The following is a 22,482-nucleotide window of genomic DNA, read 5'->3' as shown; positions in this document are numbered from 1 at the left end:
CCCTAACCATAATCACAACCCTTACCCGAAAACAACCCTAATGTCAACCCTAACCATAACCCTAATCAAAACCCTAAATCCAACACACCCCTAATCCTAATCTCAACCCTAACCTCAAACCTAACCCTAATCCCAATACACCCCTAATCACAACCCTAACCTTGACCCTAATCCCAAACCTAACCCTAATCCCAAGCGTAACCCTAATGCCAACCCTAACCCTAATACCAACCCTAATCCAAACCCTAACCCTAATCCCAGCTCTAACCCTAACTTTAGCCCCAACCCTAGCCCTAACTTTAGCCCCAACCCTAACCCTAGCCCTAAAGCTACTTTCACACTTGCGTCGTTTGGCATTCCGTCGCAATCCGTCGTTTTGGACAAGAAACGGATCCTGCAAATGTGCCCGCAGGATGCGTTTTTTGCCCATAGACTTGTATTGCCGACGGATCGTGACGGATGGCCACACGTCGCGTCCGTCGTGCACTGGATCAGTTGTGTTTTGGCGGAGCGTCGGCACAAAAAAACGTTCAATGAAACTTTTTTTGTACGTCGCATCCGCCATTTCTGACCGCGCATGCGTGGCCGTAACTCCGCCCCCTCCTCCCCAGGACATAGATTGGGCAGCGGATGCGTTGAAAAACTACAGCTGCTGCCCACGTTGTGCACAATTTTCACAACGTGCGTCGGTATGTCGGGCGTAAGTGTGAAAGAAGCCTAACCCTAAATTTAGCCCCAACCCTAACCCTAAATTTAGCCCCAACCCTAACCCTAAATTTAGCCCCAACCCTAGCCCTAACCCTAGCCCTAACCCTACCCCTAACCCTTACACCTAGCCTTAACCCTAGCCCTACCCCTAACCCTACCCCTACCCCTAACCCTAACCCTAACCCTACCCCTAACCCTACCCCTAACCCTAACCCTACCCCTAACCCTACCCCTAACCCTACCCCTAACCCTACCCCTAACCCTAACCCTACCCCTAACCCTACCCCTAACCCTACCCCTAACCCTAACCCTACCCCTAACCCTACCCCTAACCCTAATTTTAGCCCCAACTGCTGTTCTCCTGCCGGCCGGCAGATGGAGACAGATGGCGGGCGCACTGGGCATGCGTCCGCCATGTTCTTCTGCCGGCGGCCAGGAGGAGCAGCAAGAGGATCCAGGGACCTAGGTGAGTATGCTAGGGTCCCCGAATCCCCCTATTTCTCTGTCCTCTGATGTGCGATCACATCAGAGGACAGAGAATTACACTTTACTTTTTCTTTTTTTTTTTTTGCGGTCGCCGGTAAACAGTTAATTACCGGCGATCGCAAAACAGGGGTCGGTAATACCGACCCCAAAGATCCTCCCGCTGCCGGCCGGCGGGTGCACTGCGCATGCGCCCGCCATTTTGAAGATGGCGGCGCCCACCGGGAGACATGAGGACCATCGGGGAAGCTAGGTGAGTATTGGGGGGCACATCGGAGGACAGAGAAATTAAAAAAGAGATCGCGTTTTTTTTTTTTGCGATCGCCGGTAAACGGTTAATTACCGGCGATCGCAAATGCAGGGTGGGTTAAAAAAAACCCGAATCATGTTCTCTGGGGTCTCGGCTACCCTCGGCAGCCGAGACCCCGGAGAAAAATCGGCCTCTGGGGGGCGCTATGGACTTTATCCACAGCGCCGTTAATTAACGGCGCTGTGGTTTAAGTACCCTTAGCGGCCGCCGTTAAAAGGCGCATTGGCGGTCGCTAAGGGGTTAAAAGCGGTTTTCCTACTCCCAGAAAAGGGAGCGTTCGAGGCCTTGTGTAGCCAGACGACGAACCTGGCTCCACAGCTCGAGACTTAGGTGCTATATTGTTTTTCCCACGACCACCTGATGCTCCACCACCACTACCATCATTACCAGCTGGCAATGAACGCCCACGGCCACGACCTCTTCCACCAGACTTCCTCATTGTTTTAAAAACGTAACCAAAGTAACGGTATTTGTTACTGTAAAACAACTTACAAGGTGAACTCTAACTTCTGTAGGATTTTGATATCCCTTTATAGGTGGGTGAGACTGCAAGGAAAATCAGGCACTATGTTACACACTCGGTTTTCTGTGGCAACAAATGAGAGAGATGCCACACACGCAGGACTGTCACTCAAGCACAAATGCCAATATTAATCTCCCACTGTTTATTTTTTTTAAGGGAGAATTTAAAAACCAAAAACAGACACTAGGCTTTCTGTGGCCCACTATTTGAGAGAGATGGCACACACGACTGGCACAGAAGCACAAAGGCCAATATTAATCTCCCACTGTTTTTTTTTTGTCAGGGAGAATTTATAAACCAAATTAAAAAAAAAACAGACACTAGGCTTTCTGTGGCCCACTATTTGAGATAGATGGCACACACAGGACTGGCACACAAGCACAAAGGCCAATATTAATCTCCCACTATTTATTTATTTTTAAGGGAGAATTTAAAAACCAAAAACAGACAGTAGGCTTTCTGTGGCCCACTATTTGAGAGAGATGGCACACACAGGACTGGCACACAAGCACAAAGGCCAATATTAATCTCCCACTATTTATTTATTTTTAAGGGAGAATTTAAAAACCAAAAACAGACAGTAGGCTTTCTGTGGCCCACTATTTGAGAGAGATGGCACACACAGGACTGGCACACAAGCACAAAGGCCAATATTAATCTCCCACTGTTTTTTTTTTTTTCAGGGAGAATTTAAAAACCAAAATAAAAAAATAAAAAAACTAGGCTTTCTGTGCCCCAAAATTGGAGAGAGATGGCACACACAGGACTGGCACTCTAGCATAAATGCCAATCTTAATCTCCCACTGCTTTTTTTGGTTAGGGAGAATTGCCAAGAAATCAGGGCCAGTATTACACACTATGCTTTCTTTGCCCAAAAATTGGAGAGAGATGGCACACACAGAACTGGCACTCTAGCAGAAATGCCAATCTTAATCTCCCACTACTTTTTTTAGTTAGGGAGAATTGCCAAGAAATCAGGGCCAGTATTACACACTAGGCTTTCTGTGCCCCAAAATTGGAGAGAGATGGCACACACAGGACTGGCACTCTAGCAGAAATGCCAATCTTAATCTCCCACTCCTTTGTTTGGTTAGGGAGAATTGCCAAGAAATCAGGGCCAGTATTACACACTAGGCTTTCTGTGCCCCAAAATTGGAGAGAGATGGCACACACAGGACTGGCACTCTAGCAGAAATGCCAATCTTAATCTCCCACTCCTTTTTTTGGTTAGGGAGAATTGCCAAGAAATCAGGGCCAGTATTACACACTAGGCTTTCTGTGCCCCAAAATTGGAGAGAGATGGTACACACAGGACTGGCACTCTAGCAGAAATGCCAATCTTAATCTCCCACTACTTTTTTTTTTAGGGAGAATTAAAAAAAAAAAAAAAAAAAAGGATTATAGACACTAGGCTTTCTGTGCCCCACAGAAGAGATGGCACACACGACTGGCACTCAAGCACAAATGCCAAGATTAATCTCCCACTATTGATTTTTTTTTCAGGGAGAATTAAAAAAAAAAAAAAAAAAAAAACAGGGACTGTTCTACAATTACTATCTCCCTGCAGTAATCTCAGCCAGGTATGGCAGGCAGCAATAACAAGGAGTGGACTGCTGCACAAATTAAATCAAAAGTGTGGACAAACAAAAGATAGCTGTGCAGAAAGGAAGGAACAACAGGATTTGTGCTTTGAAAAATGCAGTTGGTTTGCACAGCGGCGTACACACAGCAATGCAGCTATCAGGGAGCCTTCTAGGGCAGCCCAATGAGCTACAGCGCTGAGGGAAAAAAAATGTAGCTTCCACTGTCCCTGCAAACAAAAGGTGGTGTTGGACAGTGGAAATCGCTACAGCACAGGAGGTTTTGGGATTAATGGACCCTGCCGAACGCTATCCCTGCTTCTGACGAAGCGGCAGCAACCAAAGATGGCGGTCGGCGGGAATGCCTCTTTATAGCCCATGTGACGCCGCAGACAGCAAGCCAATCACTGCAATGCCCTTCTGTAAGATGGTGGGGACCAGGACCTATGTCATCACGCTGCCCACACTCTGCGTCCACCTTCATTGGCTGAGAAATGGCGCTTTTCGCGTCATTGAAACGCGACTTTGGCGCGAAAGTCGCGTACCGCATGGCCGACCCCACACAGGGATCGGGTCGGGTTTCATGAAACCCGACTGTGCCAAAAGTCGGCGACTTTTGAAAATGACCGATTCGTTTCGCTCGACCCTACTGGGATTTAAAAAAATGTTTTGTGCAGAAATATGGGGCTAGATGCTGATGTTTCTTCTTAAGGAGAATTGACAACTGGGAGAAAAAATATGCAAATTAGCTATCTTTCCGGAAGAAATAATGCGGTCTCTCAATCTTTTTACCTATTTTCCAAAATATTGAAAGGAAAAATAAATAGTGTTGAGAACTACAGCTCGGTCCACTAAATAAACAAGTCCACATATGGCTACATTGGCAGAAAAAATAAAAATACATAGTTATGGGTTTTATAAGGAGTAAGGAAAAAAACGGACGGTTACCAGGTCAAGAAGGGGTTAACAAATATAGCTCCAGAGCATGTAATATAGTTTTAAACAGAATTATGTAAATGAGCAGGAAATGTCTAATATTTTGACTCTCATTTATCAAAACTGTCTATTAGCAAAACGTCCCTGTTGCCCATAGCAACGAATCACAGCACAGATTCCATTTCTTAACATTCCATGGAACAATGAAAACTGCATCGTGATTGGTTGCTATGGACAACAAGGACAGTTTTTCTGCCCTTTTGATAACTGAGGCCAGTACATAATATTCGGAGTATAATCCCCCTCACCCCAGCCTTATTATACAGAGCAGTTTCAATCTTACCTGGTTCCTCTTTATCCAGTGAGGTGTTTGGTGGAGAATCACTCAGCTGTTTATCTGGGATGGCGATGTTCTCAGCTGATGTCCTGGACCTCCGTAATGCACATTTCCCATTTATAATGGGTTTGGCATCGATGAGACCTCTCCTAGATTGGACAACCCAGTCTCTGCTGTTCCTGGTCCTCTTCTGGGCTGCCGCTCTTCGTAGGTTCGGTGTCTCCAGAAATTCAGATCTGGAGATTGTTGTGACTTGTCTTGGTGTTTCATGGAGAACCTCTTCTAGCTCTAACTCTGCGCTGATGTTTCTCCGATTATTGAGGATGGCATCTTTCTTCCTCCTCCGTATTTCAGGGGCCCGAGCTCCGATTTTTTTCAAGGAGCTGAGAATGGCCCTCTGAAGATCAGCGGAGGCTGCAGAGTGAGACTCCTTGAGGTTCTCCAGATTCCTTTTCTTCATCAGGATCTCATATCTTTTGGTCTTTCTCAGATTTTGACATTTGGCCGCCATTTCTGAGGCGTCAGTGTCCATGTCCGGTATTATAGTGTCATTTCGCCCTAAAGCGAACAATGGTACCTGATCTAAATTGATTCCTCTCCTCTCTGTCAGAACCCGATCTCTTTGGGCTCTTCTTCTCTCTTTAGACATTTTACAAACAATTTTTGCTTCGTTTATCACAAAAACAAAAGGGGCTACCTCACCCTTGGGAGTCTGTAAGGCAGTGATTCCCTTAGGCTGTAACACTGGAATATAGAATGTGATGATGTCATCACATCACTTGTGTCATCGGTCTAATTATGATGTCACCGTGAGAGAGATGATAGAGATAGATAGATAATAGATAGATAGATGCTAGATAGATAATAGATATATAGATAGATAATAGATAGATAATAGATAGCTAGATAGATGATAGATAATAGATAGATAATAGATAGATAGATGATAGATAATAGATAGCTAATAGATAGATAGATAATAGATATATAGATAGATAATAGATAGATGATAGATAATAGATAATAGATAGATAATAGATATATGATAGATAATAGATAGATAATAGATAGATAGCTAATAGATATATAGATAGATAGATAATAGATATATAGATAGATAATAGATAGATAGATAATAGATAGATAGATTATACATATAGATAGATAGATAGATAGATAGATAGATAATAGATAGATAGTTAATAGATATATAGTTAGATAATAGATAGAAAGATAGATAAAAGCGCTGCGGAATATGTTGGCGCTATATAAATAAAGATTATTATTATTATTATAATAGATATATAGATAATAGATAGATAGATAATAGATAGATATATAATAGATAGATAGATAGATAGATAGATAGATAGATAGATAATATATATATAGATAGATGGGTGATAGATAGATGAATAGATAATAGATAGATAATAGATAGATAGATAGATAATAGATATATAGATAGATAATATATATATAGATAGATGGATAGATAATAGATAGATAATAGATAGATAGATAATAGATATATAGATAGATAATATAGATAGATAGATAGATAGATAGATACAGTTAGGTCCATATATATTTGGACAGACACAACATTTTTCTAATTTTATTTAAAGACATTACCACAATGAATTTTAAACAAAACAATTCAGATGCAGTTGAAGTTCAGACTTTCAGCTTTCATTTAAGGGTATCCACATTAATATTGGATGAAGGGTTTAGGAGTTTCAGCTCCTTAACATGTGCCACCCTGTTTTTAAAGGGACCAAAAGTAATTGGACAGATTCAATAATTTTAAATAAAATGTTCATTTTTAGTACTTGGTTAAAAACCGTTTGTTGGCAATGACTGCCTGAAGTCTTGAACTCATGGACATCACCAGATGCCATGTTTCCTCCTTTTTGATGCTCTGCCAGGCCTTCACTGCAGTGCTTTTCAGTTGCTGTTTGTTTTGGGGTCTTTCTGTCTGAAGCGTAGTCTTTAACAAGTGAAATGCATGCTCAATTGGGTCGAGATCAGGTGACTGACTTTGCCATTCAAGAATATTCCAACTATTTGCTTTAATAAACTCCTGGGTTGCTTTGGCTTTATGTTTTGGGTCATTGTCCATCTGTAGTATGAAACGACGACCAATCAGTTTGGCTGCATTTGGCTGGATCTAAGCACACAGTATGTCTCTGAATACCTCAGAATTCATTCGGCTGCTTCTGTCCTGTGTCACATCATCCATAAACACTAGTGACCCAGTGCCACTGGCAGCCATGCATGCCCAAGCCATCACACTGCCTCCGCCGTGTTTTACAGATGATGTGGTATGCTGTGGATCATGAGCTGTACCACGCCTTTGCCATACTTTTCTCTTTCCATCATTCTGGTAGAGGTTGATCTTGGTTTCATCTGTCCAAAGAAAGTTCTTCCAGAACTTTGCTGACTTTTTTAGATGTTTTTCAGCATAGTCCAGTCTAGCCTTTTTATTCTTGAATCTTGTGAGTGGCTTGCACCGTGCAGTGAACCCTCTGTATTTACTTTCATGCAGTCTTCTCTTTATGGTAGATTTGGATATTGATACGCCTACCTCCTGGAGAGTGTTGGTCACTTGGTTGGCTGTTGTGAAGGGGTTTCTCTTCACCATGGAGATTATTCTGCGATCATCCACCACTGTTGTCTTCCGTGGGCGCCCAGGTCTTTTTGCATTGATGAGTTCACCAGTGCTTTCTTTCTTTCTCAGGATGTACCAAATTGTAGAATTTGCCTCTCCTAATATTGTAGCAATTTTTCGGATGGTTTTTTTTTCTGTTTTCACAGCTTAAGGATGGCTTGTTTCACCTGCATGGAGAGCTCCTTTGACCACATGTTTACTTCACAGCAAAGTCTTCCAAATGCAAGCACCACACCTCAAATCAACTCCAGGCCTTTTATCTGCTTAATTGAGAATGACATAACGAAGGGATTAACCACACCTTTCCATGAAATAGCTTTTGATTCAATTGTCCAATTACTTTTGGTCCCTTTAAAAACAGGGTGGCACATGTTAAGGAGCTGAAACTCCTAAACCCTTCATCCAATTTTAATGTGGATACCCTCAAATGAAAGCTGAAAGTCTGAACTTCAACTGCATCTGAATTGTTTTGTTTAAAATTCATTGTGGTAATGTCTATAACCAAAATTAGAAAAATGTTGTCTCTGTCCAAATATATATGGACCTAACTGTAGATAGATAGATAATAGATAATAGATAGATAATAAGAAAGCTGTAGCGGTGCATCGCTTAAACAATGCATAGAGGACGAGTCGTGGAAAGTCCAGAAATAAACCATGTGGTCAGGCTAGACAATGAATAAGTCAGTGCTCACACTGCCGTCCTGGTGAATAGATTGCCTGCTGGATCGTTCCGCTCTTGGTCCTTTATGCCAGTGACAGGTCCACGTCTGTCATTCATTTATGGCACAAGTATAATGTACATGGTTCGGAAAGTTAAAGGGAACTTGTCAGACAATTTATGGTGCCCATCATGAGTACAGGATGAGAGGAAGATGAAGAAACTGAGCTCTGTGAAGATCTAAGCAGATGAGTTTTTGACTCTGTATTTTTTCTGTTCAAATAATTTTTATTATAACTTTGAAATTTAATATTAGCATGTGGAAATAATCATATAGTCAGCTCGCAGGGGAATAAGGGTAAGGAGAGGGAGGGAGGTAGGGGAGATGGGTTTGGGGAATGGTAACCTGTGATCATACTTATTCAAATAATTTCTTTGAAATTTAATATTAGCATGTGGAGTCAGCTCACAAGGGAATAGGGGAAGGAGAGGGAAGGAGGTAGGGTGGGTGGGTTTGGGGAAAGGTAAGAACAACATTGTGGACACGCTGTCCATTTTAAACAAAATTTGATAATGATTAACAATTTTTAACAGATTAACATATAGTAACATATAATAGCATATAATAATAGCAAAGAGCATATAGTAAGTCGTAATAACCTCACAGGTATGTAGAAGCCATCATCTTTCCTTTAATGCGATAGATTGGAGTTTACCTCAACCCATTTCTTCCATTTCCTATCATGTTTCGTATAGTAATTATTTACTATTGCGAAGTTTTCTTCGTATGTCTTGTGTAAGTTAATTTGGTCTATAATTTCAGTAAAAGCCGGTAAAGTCGGATTCTTCCAATGGAAAGCTATGATTTGTTTGACCACAAGGCAGATATGGATGATAAGAGATCTCACATTTGTGTCTATTTTTTCCCAGTTCAGGGACAACAAGGCCATTGCAGGGGTAACTATAATATTACCTGTTAATAATTTGTTAATTAATTTTATGGCTTGCCTCCATGACCAAAACACATGTAGCAAACTTCCACGCTCTCCACATTCTCTCCAGCATAATGGAGATCCTCCTGACAGCAGATGAGAAAGGCGAGCCGGAGTATAGTACCATCTTGTTATTATTTTATAATAGGCCTCTTTCAGTGTCATGCAGATGTTTGATGCATAAGTAAAGTGGATTGCATTTTCCCACTGTTCTGGAGTGAACGTTACATTCAGATCCCCTTCCCATTTTATCATATGAGCTAACTTATTGAATTGTGTGTCATTGTTAAACCACCGATATATTTGCTTGTTATTCCAAAATAAATTGTGTGTGGGATTATTTAGTAAATTAATAGTTGCTTCAGATATTTTTGGTTTGTTTGTAATGAATTTTTGAACTTGGTCCTTTAGTACCATGTAAGGGAAAAAGGCTGAGGAGGGTATTTTAAATTTTTGTTTAATAGAGCTGAAGGTGAGAAATTTAACCCCATCATGGATATCATTTAATTTTTGAATCCCATTGTCTCTCCATATGGGGGAGGGGTTAATATTTTGGGTAAGCATGATAATCTCTATAGGGGTATTTTGAAGGAGGGTTTTCCTGTTGGAGCCTCTCTTTCGTTTGGGCAATTTATTCCAGGCATATAGGAGAAAAGATAGGGTGATGGGCGTAGGCCTTATAAGGTCTGTTGAGAATATGGTCAAAAACCAATTCTTTGGGAGATTTCCTATGGTTAAGTTCAATTTCAAGGTCAAGCCAATTCGGAGGATCTTCTTTCATGAACCAATACTGGCTTTGTTTTATTAAATTCGATAGATATAAAGCTGTAATGTTTGGTAAGCCTATGCCCCCAAATTCCTTGCATTTATATAGAATGTTTGTGGAAATGCGGGCCCTTTTTTATTCCAAATAAACGTATTTATTGCTGATTGGAAGCTAGTCAGGTAGGAAGTGTTGATTTTTAGGGGAAGTGTTCTCAGTATATAAGAGATTTTTGGGACAATAAAAATTTTAGTTGCCAATACTCTGCCCCACCATGAGAGGTCTTTTGTACCGAGGAAACCCAGGTCTTTGTTTATATTTTCCAAGAGTTTGTTCAAGTTTTTCTTCATTAGTGTGTCTAAGTTTTTTGAAATGATTATACCTAGATAGTCTAGGTCTCCTTCCGACCAACTAAATGAAACTATATCGTTTATTTTCTTTGTTTCTAATTCCGTCAAGTAAAATGGCAATATTTTGGATTTATTTTTGTTTATCTTAAAAAGGGTAATAGTTGAAAAAAATTGAAGGGTTTTTTGTAGCTCCGAAACTGATTCATAGGGGTCCGTCAGGGTAAACATCATGTCGTCGGCAAAGAGCCCTATCTTATAATGGCGTGTTCGCGTTTGTAGACCTTTTATGGAATTATTTTGCCTAATTGATTGCGCCAGTGGTTCCATTGATAAAATAAAAAGCAGCGGAGATAAAGGGCACCCTTGTCTTGTACCATTTGAAATGTTAAATGGTGTAGAGTAGTTGTTTGCATAAATTTTGGCTGTTGGTTTTGAATAGAGTGCCATTACGCTGTTGATATATTTTTCATTAAACCCAAATTTTTGAAGTACTGATGTTAAATAAAGCCAATTTAATAGGTCAAAAGCCTTTTCGGCGTCTAGAGTAATAATTACAGATGGCACTTTAGAGGAATGAATCAATTTAATTGAGTTGATAAGTCTTCTAGTACCATCTGGCGCTTGACGACCTGTTATAAAACCCATTTGGTCTCCATGAACCAATAACGGCAAATAGGATTTGAGCCTATTTGCAATTAGCTTGGAGTAAATTTTCAGATCTGTATTGATTAAGGAAATTGGCCTGTAATTATTAACAAGGGTTAAGTCCGAATTGTGTTTGGGAATTAAAATAATTGTCGATTCTAACATTTCTGCTGGGAATTTACCTGAGGAACTAGCTATATTAAAAAGGTTTTTTAGATGTGGGGAGAGTAATTTGGTGAAGGTTTTATAATATTCGTTTCCAAAACCATCTGGGCCTGGCGATTTAAAGTCCTTGAGTTGAAGAATGGTTCTTTCTATTTCTTCTAGGGAAAAAGGGGAGGTTAGGTTTCCTAAATCATCAAGGGTCAATTTTGGAAGGCTAATTGAGGTCAAGAATTTTTCAATGTCAGAAACATTGGGAAGTGGTGTGGAGGGTTGGGAATGTAAATTATATAATTTGCTGTAATAATCTGCGAAGGAGTTGGCTATATCTTGGGGATGAGATACCGTTGTATCATTTTTTGTTTGTATTTTGGTGATCCTGTTTGCTTGTCTTATTTTTTTCATTCTATTAACCATGTAACGCGCTGGCTTATTAATTGAGGAATATTGCTTCATTTTGGAAATTTTGACCATGGTGTGGAATGATGAAAATATGATTTTCTTAAGCTCCTGCCTGAGGTTCAGTAGTTCTATTTTAATTTGAGTAGACGGGGGGTTTAAACTTAGTTGTTCGCTTCCTTTGTCTTTTATTTTATTTTGAATGTCTTCAATCTGAATTCTAAGCAACCTATTCCTTTTTGCAGAGATTTGGATCATGATACCCCTCATGACTGCCTTATGGGCACACCAATGGGTGAAAGGGGATGTTTCAGTAGGTGAATTCTCTGTGAAATAATTTGTTAGTGATTTTTCTAATATTGGTCTATGGTCAGGGTGGTGTAGTAGGTTAGCGTCACATTTCCATAGTGAATTTTTATTAACCCAGTGGCCAATTTGGATTTCTGCTGAAACTGGGGAGTGGTCAGAGAATGTTTTCCTTTCTATTGTGATTCTATAGATTTTAGGGAGCGTAAAAATGTCCGATAAGATTAAATCGATTCGTGACGCTGATTGATGAGGGTCAGAGAAATGGGTGTATTCAATTGAAGTGGTGTTTAGACACCAAAAGATGTCAAATAATTCATTTTGGTGTATCCAATTGTCTAAAGTATGTGGTCGGTATCTATTTAAGGTGGAGGAATCCATATTTGCATTTGGTACCAAATTAAAGTCTCCCAACCAAATAATGGCACCTCTCTTGATTGACATTACTTTTTTATTTACTTTGTTCAGAAAACCTATTTGACCTGTGTTGGGGGCGTAAATATTGATGATTGTGCAAATCTGGTTATTCAAGGAACAAACAAGAATATGAAACCTCCCTTTAGCATCTTTGATCTCCTCTAGAAATTCAAATGAGATAGTTCCTTTAACGATTGTGACCACACCGGCTTTCTTTTTTGTGTTGTCCGACTTGTAAATATGTGGGAAATTTTTATGCGAAAATTTTGGGTTGTCTGAGTGTTTAAATTTGGATTCCTGTAAACAAATTATATTGGCATGGCTTTTGGATAGTTCTCTCCAAAGGGTGTGTCTTTTGTGTGGACTATTTAAGCCTCTAACATTGTAAGATAATATCTTTAAACTCATTGTGTAGCAGCAAACCTGTGAGGATTAAGAAATCAATATACGTTAAGTAAGAGTAAGAACAATAAACAATAAACTGTGATGTCCACTTGAAGTGGTCCACTACGGTGAACCTGACTTCACCTGTTGGGGGAAAAGTTCGTGTTACTAGCTCCCAAGCAACACCTTCTTGGTTGTTGAACTTATACCCATGTAACATTAACAAGAACGACCAAAAATAGGTATTAGCTTCTTATCGGGATAGTTTCCCATTTAAGTAAACAATAAACTTGAACAATAACTCTTCATGTTTTACCATCAGAGTCAAGGCGATCCTTATGTCTTGGTTGAAGAGGAATACTGATGGAGTGCAAGAAGTCTCTGCCTTCTTCTGGAGAATTAAGAACGATAAAGTTGTCTTTGTAGTTGACTAATAACTTGAGTGGGAATCCTCACTTATAGGAGATTTCATTGTCCCTGAGAGGTATGGTAATGCTTTGAAAAGTTTTCCTCCCTTCAATCGTTTCTTTGGAGAGGTCAGCATATATTTTTAGTTTTTCAAATGGCTCAGGGAAATGTTTATTTTCTCTAAAGTAATTTTGGATTCTTTCTTTTGTTTTGAAGAAGTGCACTCTCATGAGTGTGTCTCTGGGTAGGTCTTTAGGGATGGTGGGCGGTTTTCGTAGCCTATGTATTCTGTCAATTTCTAGCTCTTGCTCCGTTAGGGAGGGAATAATTTTCCTGAATAATTTTTTGGTAAATTCCTCCAGTTTGTTTGGGCCTATGGTCTCGGGGATGCCCCTAATTTTAATATTGTTTCTGCGATTTCGATCTTCCAAATCCGCTACTTTGAGCTTCAGCTTGTGCAACTCTTTTGTGATGTCTTTATTTATTTTAGAGGTTAGATCTGGCCTCTCTTCTATTTTTTCAATTCTGTCCTCAAACCCATCCATCCTTTTGCTGAGGAGGGACAATGAGTCTTCTAGTAATTTATTTTGTTTATCAAATTTTTCATTCATACTATTTTCGAATTTGTCCATTTTCCCTGTCAATTTAGATATAAGAATCCCCACAGAATTCAGGTCAAATCCCTGGGTGTCGTCTATGTTTGGGTTACTTATTTTTTTCTTGGATTTAGCTGGACTCAAGTTAGGAGAGGTTTCTGAGACCTCGTCAGATGAGTCATGTGGAGTAGTGTATTTTTCGGCTATAACCTCTGGAATTTTCCTCTCTAAAGAGGTAGATGAATCCATCTCTATCATAGTAGTGGGGGAGGATTGTTTTACTTCATTTTGTTTAGAGAGTTTTTTGTGGTCTGAATCTTCCTCATCTTTTAGTGGGGACCTGGACCTATTTGGACTTGTTTTAGTTATCAAGTCTTTTAATGTATTTCGCCCTACCCCTTTAAATTTGGGGGCTTTTTGAGAATTAGATAAGGCCATGTTTGAGAATTGGGGTTTGGCCGAGGATCTACTCATAATTATCCCCGATCCGTGCTCTGGGTACGTTCAGACTGACTGAAGCTGGGGTAATGGCTGTCAGATATTGGAGCATTTCATTGTGTGCATTTCTCTAATATATTTTCATTAGTATAATTGTCTTGCCTGTAATAAAATGTACTGCCGCTTGTAACAAAGCTTTTTTTTTATAGAACTCTCTACCTATGCCGCTTGAACTTGAGACCTCAATAAAAAGCCTTCAATAGTCTCTAGGTGGGCTGTATGGGCAGTTGTCTAGAGTCGCCTTTCTTGGTCATCAACCTTGTGTTTGGAGAACACTTTTTAATACCTTTCTAGCAGAGGCGTAGCTAGAGCTTTTGCCGCCCGGGGCTGTTCCCGAGTTTGGCGCCCCCCCCCCCCCCCCCGGCTCAATACACACAAAGGTTACCAAAAAAAGTTTTCCTGTTTTGTAGAACTTAAACTGGGCCTAATGGTGTCACCCCCACATGCCAAACCTGTGACTTTTCTTAATGACAATGAATGATAAAGTTTGCCAATAATCAGCACTGTGTCATGACATCACAGGTGCACTCCATCGGTCTAACCGCTTAGGTACAGCGGACCATATAGGTTGCAGCATCTGACAGGTTGAATGACTGGTGATGGGAGGGCGCCTTTTGCGCTTATGCCACCTGTGTGCTGTGCATATGCTATGCACAATACGCTAAATGTATAGGCGCCAGGGGGGTAAATCCCCAATTGTAATGCAAATTTTCACTCAGTGCTTACCTGACCGCGCTCCTGCTCTCTCCACGCAGCTGAAGCGTGCACTAGCCGGCGACTGACAATGACGTCAGACGCCGGCGACATGCACGCTGGGACTGACGTCAGCTGCCAGCCTCAGATTGGCTGGCGGCTGTTAACTATTCACGTGCGGGCGCGGGCCCACACGTCAATAACGTTAAACAGCTGCAGCCAGGGTCGGACTGGGGTGTCTGGGGCCCACCAGAGGAATGGACTCTAGGGGCCCACCCTACAGCTATATGCAAATATCTGTCATTATAGTGGAGCATCGGCTGTAAAACACCGGCGGCTGCTGCACATCTACCGTGTGCCCCAATAACTGGGATGTATAATTACGGTAGTTTACATTAATGGGGTTCTTGGTTAAAACAAGTTATCACTCATCCATGGGCTCCACAGGATAGGTGATCGCTTAGATCCGACCATTAGAAATTGCACCAATCGGAAGAATGGGGAAGTTTTATCCCTGACAGGACACTTTTATCACTATTTTAAAATGCAGCGGCAGGTGGAACTAACTACCCCTAAAGATAGAAACAGGAAAGCTATCTTGCCTCAGAGAAAATCCCCAAAGGATAGATAGCCCCCCACAAGTAATGACTGTGAGTTGAGAGGGAAAAGACATACATAGAATGAAACCAGGATATAGCAAAGGAGGCCAGTCTAGCTAGATAGATAGGGCAGGACAGAATACTGTGCGGTCAGTATTAAAAACTACAAAAATCCACACAGAGTTTACAAAAATCTCCAAACCTGACTAAAGGTGTGGAGGGTAAATCTGCTTCCCAGAGCTTCCAGCTTAACTGAATTAATCCATACTGACAAGCTGGACAAAACATAGAATGCACAGAACGAATAAGTCCACAACATGTGGACAGAAAAGAGCAAAGCAAGGACGGACTTATCTTTGCTGAACTGGTCGGGATATCAGGGAAATCCAAGCAGAGATGTGAATCCAACCAGGAACCATTGACAAGTGGCACTGGCTGAAGGGAAGAGCCAGGCATAAATAGCCGAGCAGAAAGACAATCAGTGGAAGCAGCTGCAGACTGCTAAATCCAAGGAGCAGCCATTCCACTTAAAACCACCGGAGGGAGCCCAAGAGCAGAACTCACAAAAGTGCCACTGACAACCACCGGAGGGAGCCCAAGAGCGGAATTCACAACAGTATCCCCTCTTGAGGAGGGGTCACCGAACCCCCCCAGGCCGACCAGGACGAGCCAAGTGAAAAGCACGAACCAAATCGGCGGCATGGACATCGGAGGCAACAACCCAAGAATTATCCTCCTGGCCATAACCCTTCCACTTGACAAGATACTGAAGCCTCCGCCTCGAAAAACGAGAATCCAAAATTTTCTCAACCTCATATTCCAACTCTCCCTCAACCAACACCGGGGCAGGAGGATAAACCAAGGGAACAACGGGCACCACATATCTCCGCAACAAAGATCTATGGAAAACATTATGAATGGCAAAAGAGGCTGGAAGAGCCAAACGAAAGGACACCGGATTGATAATTTCAGAAATCTTATAAGGACCAATAAACCGAGGCTTAAACTTAGGGGAAGAAACCTTCATAGGAACATGACGAGAAGACAACCAAACCAAATCCCCCACACGAAGCCGGGGACCAACACACCGACTGCGGTTAGCAAAACCTGAGCCTTTTCCTGAGACAACGTCAAATTGTCTACCACATGAGTCCAAATCTGCTGTAGCCTGTCCACCACAGAATCCACACCAGGACAATCAGAAGGCTCAACCTGCCCCGAAGAAAAACGAGGATGAAAACCAAAATTACAAAAGAAAGGTGAAACCAAAGTAGCCGAACTAGCCCTATTATTAAGGGCAAACTCGGCCAACGGCAAGAAAGCCACCCAATCATCCTGATCAGCAGACACAAAGCATCTCAAATAGGTTTCCAAGGTCTGATTAGTTCGCTCAGTTTGGCCAGTAGTCTGAGGATGAAACGCCGAAGAAAAAGTCAAATCAATGCCCATCCTAGCACAAAAGGCCCGCCAAAACCTAGAGACAAACTGAGAACCTCTGTCAGACACAATATTCTCCGGAATGCCATGCAAACGAACCACATGCTGAAAAAACAATGGAACCAAATGTGAGGAGAAAGGCAACTTAGGCAAAGGTACCAGATGGACCATTTTAGAGAACCGGTCACAAACCACCCAGATAACAGACATCTTCTGGGAAACAGGAAGATCTGAAATAAAATCCATGGAAATATGCGTCCAGGGTAGGGTTGAGCGAAACGGGTCGAACATTTTCAAAAGTCGCCGACTTTTGGCTAAGTCGGGGTTTCATGAAACCCGATCCGACCCCTGTGCGGGGTCGGCCATGCGGTACGCGACTTTCGCGCCAAAGTCGCGTTTCAATGACGCGAAAAGCGCCATTTCTCAGCCAATGAAGGTAAACGCAGAGTGTGGGCAGCGTGATGACATAGGTCCTGGTCCCCACCATCTTAGAGAAGGGCATTGCAGTGATTGGCTTGCTGTCTGCGACGTCACAGGGGCTATAAAGAGGCGTTCCCGCCGACCGCCATCTTACTGCTGCTGATCTGAGCTTAGGGAGAGGTTGCTGCCGCTTTGTCAGAAGCAGGGATAGCGTTAGGCAGGGTCCATTAACCACAAAACCGCTTGTGCTGCAGCGATTTGCACTGTCCAACACCACCCTCGGTGTGCAGGGACAGTGGAAGTTTTTTTTTTTTTTTTTTTCCCCTCAGCGCTGTAGCTCATTGGGCTGCCCTAGAAGGCTCCCTGATAGCTGCATTGCTGTGTGTACGCCGCTGTGCAAACCAACTGCTTTTTTCAAAGCACAAATCCTCTTGTTCCTTCCTTTCTGCACAGCTATCTTTTTTGTTTGTCCACACTTTTTATTTCATTTGTGCATCAGTCCACTCCTTATTGCTGCCTGCCATACCTGGCTGAGATTACTGCAGGCAGGGAGATAGTAGCTGCCTGCCATACCTGGCTGAGATTACTGCAGGCAGGGAGATAGTAATTGTAGGACATTCCCTGTTTTTTTTTTTGTTTTTTTTTTGGTGGGAGATTAAGATTGGCAATTTGGCATTTCTGCTAGAGTGCCATCCCTGTGTGTGCCATCTCTCTCACATAGTGGGCCATAGAAAGCCTTTTCATTTTTCTGTATTTTTTTTTGTGGGGTGTATAAATTCTCCCTGATAAAAATACAGTGGGAGATTAATATTGGCCTTTGGGCTTGTGTGCCAGTCCTGAGTGTGCCATCTCTCTCACAAATAGTGGGCCATAGAAAGCCTATTTTATTTTTTTGGGGGTTTTATAAATTCTCCCTGAGAAAAGGGAGATTAATATTGGCCTCTGGGCTTGTGTGCCAGTCCTGAGCGTGCCATCTGTGCCAGCCCTGAGCGTGCCATCTCTCTCACAAATAGTGGGCCATAGAAAGCCTATTTATTTTTTTTTTTGGTTTTATAAATTCTCCCTGAAAAAAAGGGAGATTAATATTGGCCTCTGGGCTTGTGTGCCAGTCCTGAGCGTGCCATCTGTGCCAGCCCTGAGCGTGCCATCTCTCTCACAAATAGTGGGCCATAGAAAGCCTATTTAATTTTTTTTTTTGTTTTATAAATTTTCCCTGAAAAAAGGGAGATTAATATTGGCCTCTGGGCTTGTGTGCCAGTCCTGAGCGTGCCATCTGTGCCAGCCCTGAGCGTGCCATCTCTCTCACAAATAGTGGGCCATAGAAAGCCTATTTATTTTTTTTTTTTGTTTTATAAATTTTCCCTGAAAAAAGGGAGATTAATATTGGCCTCTGGGCTTGTGTGCCAGTTGTGAGCGTGCCATCTGTGCCAGTCCTGAGCGTGCCATCTCTCTCACAAATAGTGGGCCATAGAAAGCCTATTTAAATTTTTTTTTGGTTTTATAAATTCTCCCAGAAAAAAAGGGAGATTAATATTGGCCTCTGGGCTTCTGTGCCAGTCCTGAGCGTGCCATCTGTGCCAGTCCTGAGCGTCCCATCTCTCTCACAAATAGTGGGCCATAGAAAGCCTATTTTATTTTTTTTGGGGGTTTTATAAATTCTCCCTGAAAAAAAGGGAGATTAATATTGGCCTCTGGGCTTGTGTGCCAGTCCTGAGCGTGCCATCTGTGCCAGCCCTGAGCGTGCCATCTCTCTCACAAATAGTGGGCCATAGAAAGCCTATTTATTTATTTTTTTTGTTTTATAAATTTTCCCTGAAAAAAGGGAGATTAATATTGGCCTCTGGGCTTGTGTGCCAGTTGTGAGCGTGCCATCTGTGCCAGTCCTGAGCGTGCCATCTCTCTCACAAATAGTGGGCCATAGAAAGCCTATTTAAATTTTTTTTTGGTTTTATAAATTCTCCCAGAAAAAAAGGGAGATTAATATTGGCCTCTGGGCTTCTGTGCCAGTCCTGAGCGTGCCATCTGTGCCAGTCCTGAGCGTCCCATCTCTCTCACAAATAGTGGGCCATAGAAAGCCTATTTTATTTTTTTGGGGGGTTTTATAAATTCTCCCTGAAAAAAAGGGAGATTAATATTGGCCTCTGGGCTTGTGTGCCAGTCCTGAGCGTGCCATCTGTGCCAGCCCTGAGCGTGCCATCTCTCTCACAAATAGTGGGCCATAGAAAGCCTATTTATTTTTTTTTTTTGTTTTATAAATTTTCCCTGAAAAAAGGGAGATTAATATAGGCCTCTGGGCTTGTGTGCCAGTTGTGAGCGTGCCATCTGTGCCAGTCCTGAGCGTGCCATCTCTCTCACAAATAGTGGGCCATAGAAAGCCTATTTAAATTTTTTTTTGGTTTTATAAATTCTACCAGAAAAAAAGGGAGATTAATATTGGCCTCTGGGCTTCTGTGCCAGTCCTGAGCGTGCCATCTGTGCCAGTCCTGAGCGTCCCATCTCTCTCACAAATAGTGGGCCATAGAAAGCCTATTTTTTTTTTTTTTTGGGTTTTAGAAATTCTCCCTGGAAAAAAAAAGGGAGATTAATATTGCCCTTTGGGCTTGTGTGCCAGTACTAAGCGTTCCATCTCTCTCTCTCTCTCTCTGTCAGTGGGCCATAGAACGCCTATTTTTGGTTTTATTTGTTTTCTAAATTCTCCCTGAAAAAATCATTTTATTTTATTTGGTTTCTAAATTCTTCCTGATAAAATCACATTTTTTTTATTATTTTTTTTTCTAAAGTCTCCCTGAAAAAAAAAAAAAAAAACAGTGGGAGATTAATATTGGCCTTTCTGCTTGTGTGCCAGTCTTGACTCCTGGGTGCGTCATCTCTCAGTCAGTGGGCCATAGAACGCCTATTTTTGGTTTTATTTGTTTTATAAATTCTCCCAGAAAAAATCATTTTATTTTATTTGGTTTCTAAATTCTTCCTGATAAAATCATATTTTTTTTATTATTTTTTTTTCTAAAGTCTCCCTGAAAAAAAAAAAAAAAAAACAACCAAAAAAAACAGTGGGAGATTAATATTGGCCTTTCTGCTTGTGTGCCAGTCTTGACTCCTGGGTGTGCCATCTCTCTCTCTCTCTCTCTCTCTCTCTCTCTCTCTCTCTCTCTCCAATTGTGGTCCATAGAAAGCCTATATTTTTTTTCCTTGATTTGGGTTCTAAAATCTACCAGAGAAAATAACTACATCAATCATTGGTAGAAAAATATTGGCCTCTGGGTTTGTGTGCCACTCCTGACTCCTGTGTGCGTCATCTCTCAGTCAGTGGGCCATAGAACGCCTATTTTTGGTTTTATTTGTTTTATAAATTCTCCCTGAAAAAATCATTTTATTTTATTTGGTTTCTAAATTCTTCCTGATAAAATCATATTTTTTTTATTATTTTTTTTTCTAAAGTCTCCCTGAAAAAAAAAAAAAAAAAAAAAAAACAGTGGGAGATTAATATTGGCCTTTCTGCTTGTGTGCCAGTCTTGACTCCTGGGTGTGCCATCTCTCTCTCTCTCTCTCTCTCTCTCCAATTGTGGTCCATAGAAAGCCTACATTTTTTTTCCTTGATTTGGGTTCCAAAATCTACCAGAGAAAATAACTCCATCAATCATTGGTAGAAAAATATTGGCCTCTGGGCTTGTGTGCCACTCCTGATTCCTGTGTGCGTCATCTCTCACTCAGTGGCCCATAGAAAGCATATAGTTTGTTACATTTGTTTTCTAAATTCTCCCTGCAAAAATCTTTTTTTTTTTTTGGGGGGGGTTTCTAAAGTGTTCCTGAAAAAAATAAAAATAAAAAAATAATAATAGTGTGACATTAATATTAACATTTGTGCTTCAGTGACAGTCCTGCGTGTGGGGCATCTCTCTAATTTGCAGCCACCAAAAAAAGAGTGTGTAACATTGGGCCTGATTTTCGCTGTGGTCTCACCAACCTGTAAAGGGGTAGCTAAATCATACTGAAGTTATAGCTCACCGTGTAAGTTGTGTGACTGCAACAAATAACGTTAGTTTGGTTACGTTTTTAAAACAATGAGGAAGTCTAGTGGAAGAGGTCGTGGCCGGGGGCGTTCATTGTCAGCTGGTAATGAGGGTAGTGGTAGTGGTGGAGCATCAGGTGGTCGTGGGGAAAAAAATATTGCACCTAAGTCTGGAGCTGTGGAGCCAGGTTCGTCGTCCGGCTACACAAGGCCTCGAACGCTCCCTTTTCTGGGATTAGGAAAACCGCTTTTAAAGCCGGAGCAGCAAGAGCAAGTTTTGGCTTATCTTGCTGACTCAGCCTCTAGCTCTTTTGCCTCCTCTCGTGAAACTGGTAAAAGTAAAAGCAGCGCGTCGTTAGTGGATGTTCACGGTCAGGGACAAGTCACTTCCTTGTCCTCTTCAGCAAAAACAACAACAGAGAAGAATGCAGCAGGCGACACAACGGGTTACTCCATGGAGCTCTTTACACATACCGTCCCTGGCTTAGAAAGTGAAGCAGTTAACAGTCCATGCCCATTACAAATTGAATCTGACATGGAGTGCACTGACGCACAGCCACAGCCAGACTACTATGCTGGTCCTTTGACTCAGACCACAACATTGCCCTCGCAGGGTGCTGATCAAGAATCAGACCCTGATGAGACTATGTTGCCCCATCACGAACGCTATACCACCGAACGACACGGTGACACAGACGAAGTTGCGCAGGAGGTACAAGAAGAGTTATTAGATGACCCAGTTCTTGACCCCGATTGGCAGCCATTGGGGGAACAGGGTGCAGGCGGCAGCAGTTCTGAAGCAGAGGAGGAGGAGGGGCCGCAGCAGGCATCAACATCGCCACAGGTTCCATCTGCCGGGCCCGTATCTTGCCCAAAACGCGTGGCAAAGCCAAAACCTGGTGGAGGACAGCGTGGCCATCCGGTTAAAGCTCAGTCTGCAATGCCTGAAAAGGTATCCGATGCTAGAAAGAGTGCAGTCTGGCATTTTTTTAAACAACATCCAATTGATCAGCGCAAAGTCATCTGTCAAAAATGTTCTACTTCCTTAAGCAGAGGTCAGAATCTGAAAAGTCTCAATACTAGTTGCATGCATAGACATTTAACCACCATGCATTTGAAAGCTTGGACTAACTACCAAACGTCCCTTAAGGTTGTTGCACCCTCGGCCAATGAAGCTAGTCATCAACGCAACATCC

The sequence above is a fragment of the Ranitomeya imitator genome, chromosome 1 (assembly GCF_032444005.1).
Source record: "Ranitomeya imitator isolate aRanImi1 chromosome 1, aRanImi1.pri, whole genome shotgun sequence".
NCBI classification, from domain to species: Eukaryota; Metazoa; Chordata; class Amphibia; order Anura; family Dendrobatidae; genus Ranitomeya; species Ranitomeya imitator.
This window is presented reverse-complemented; position numbering follows the sequence as displayed.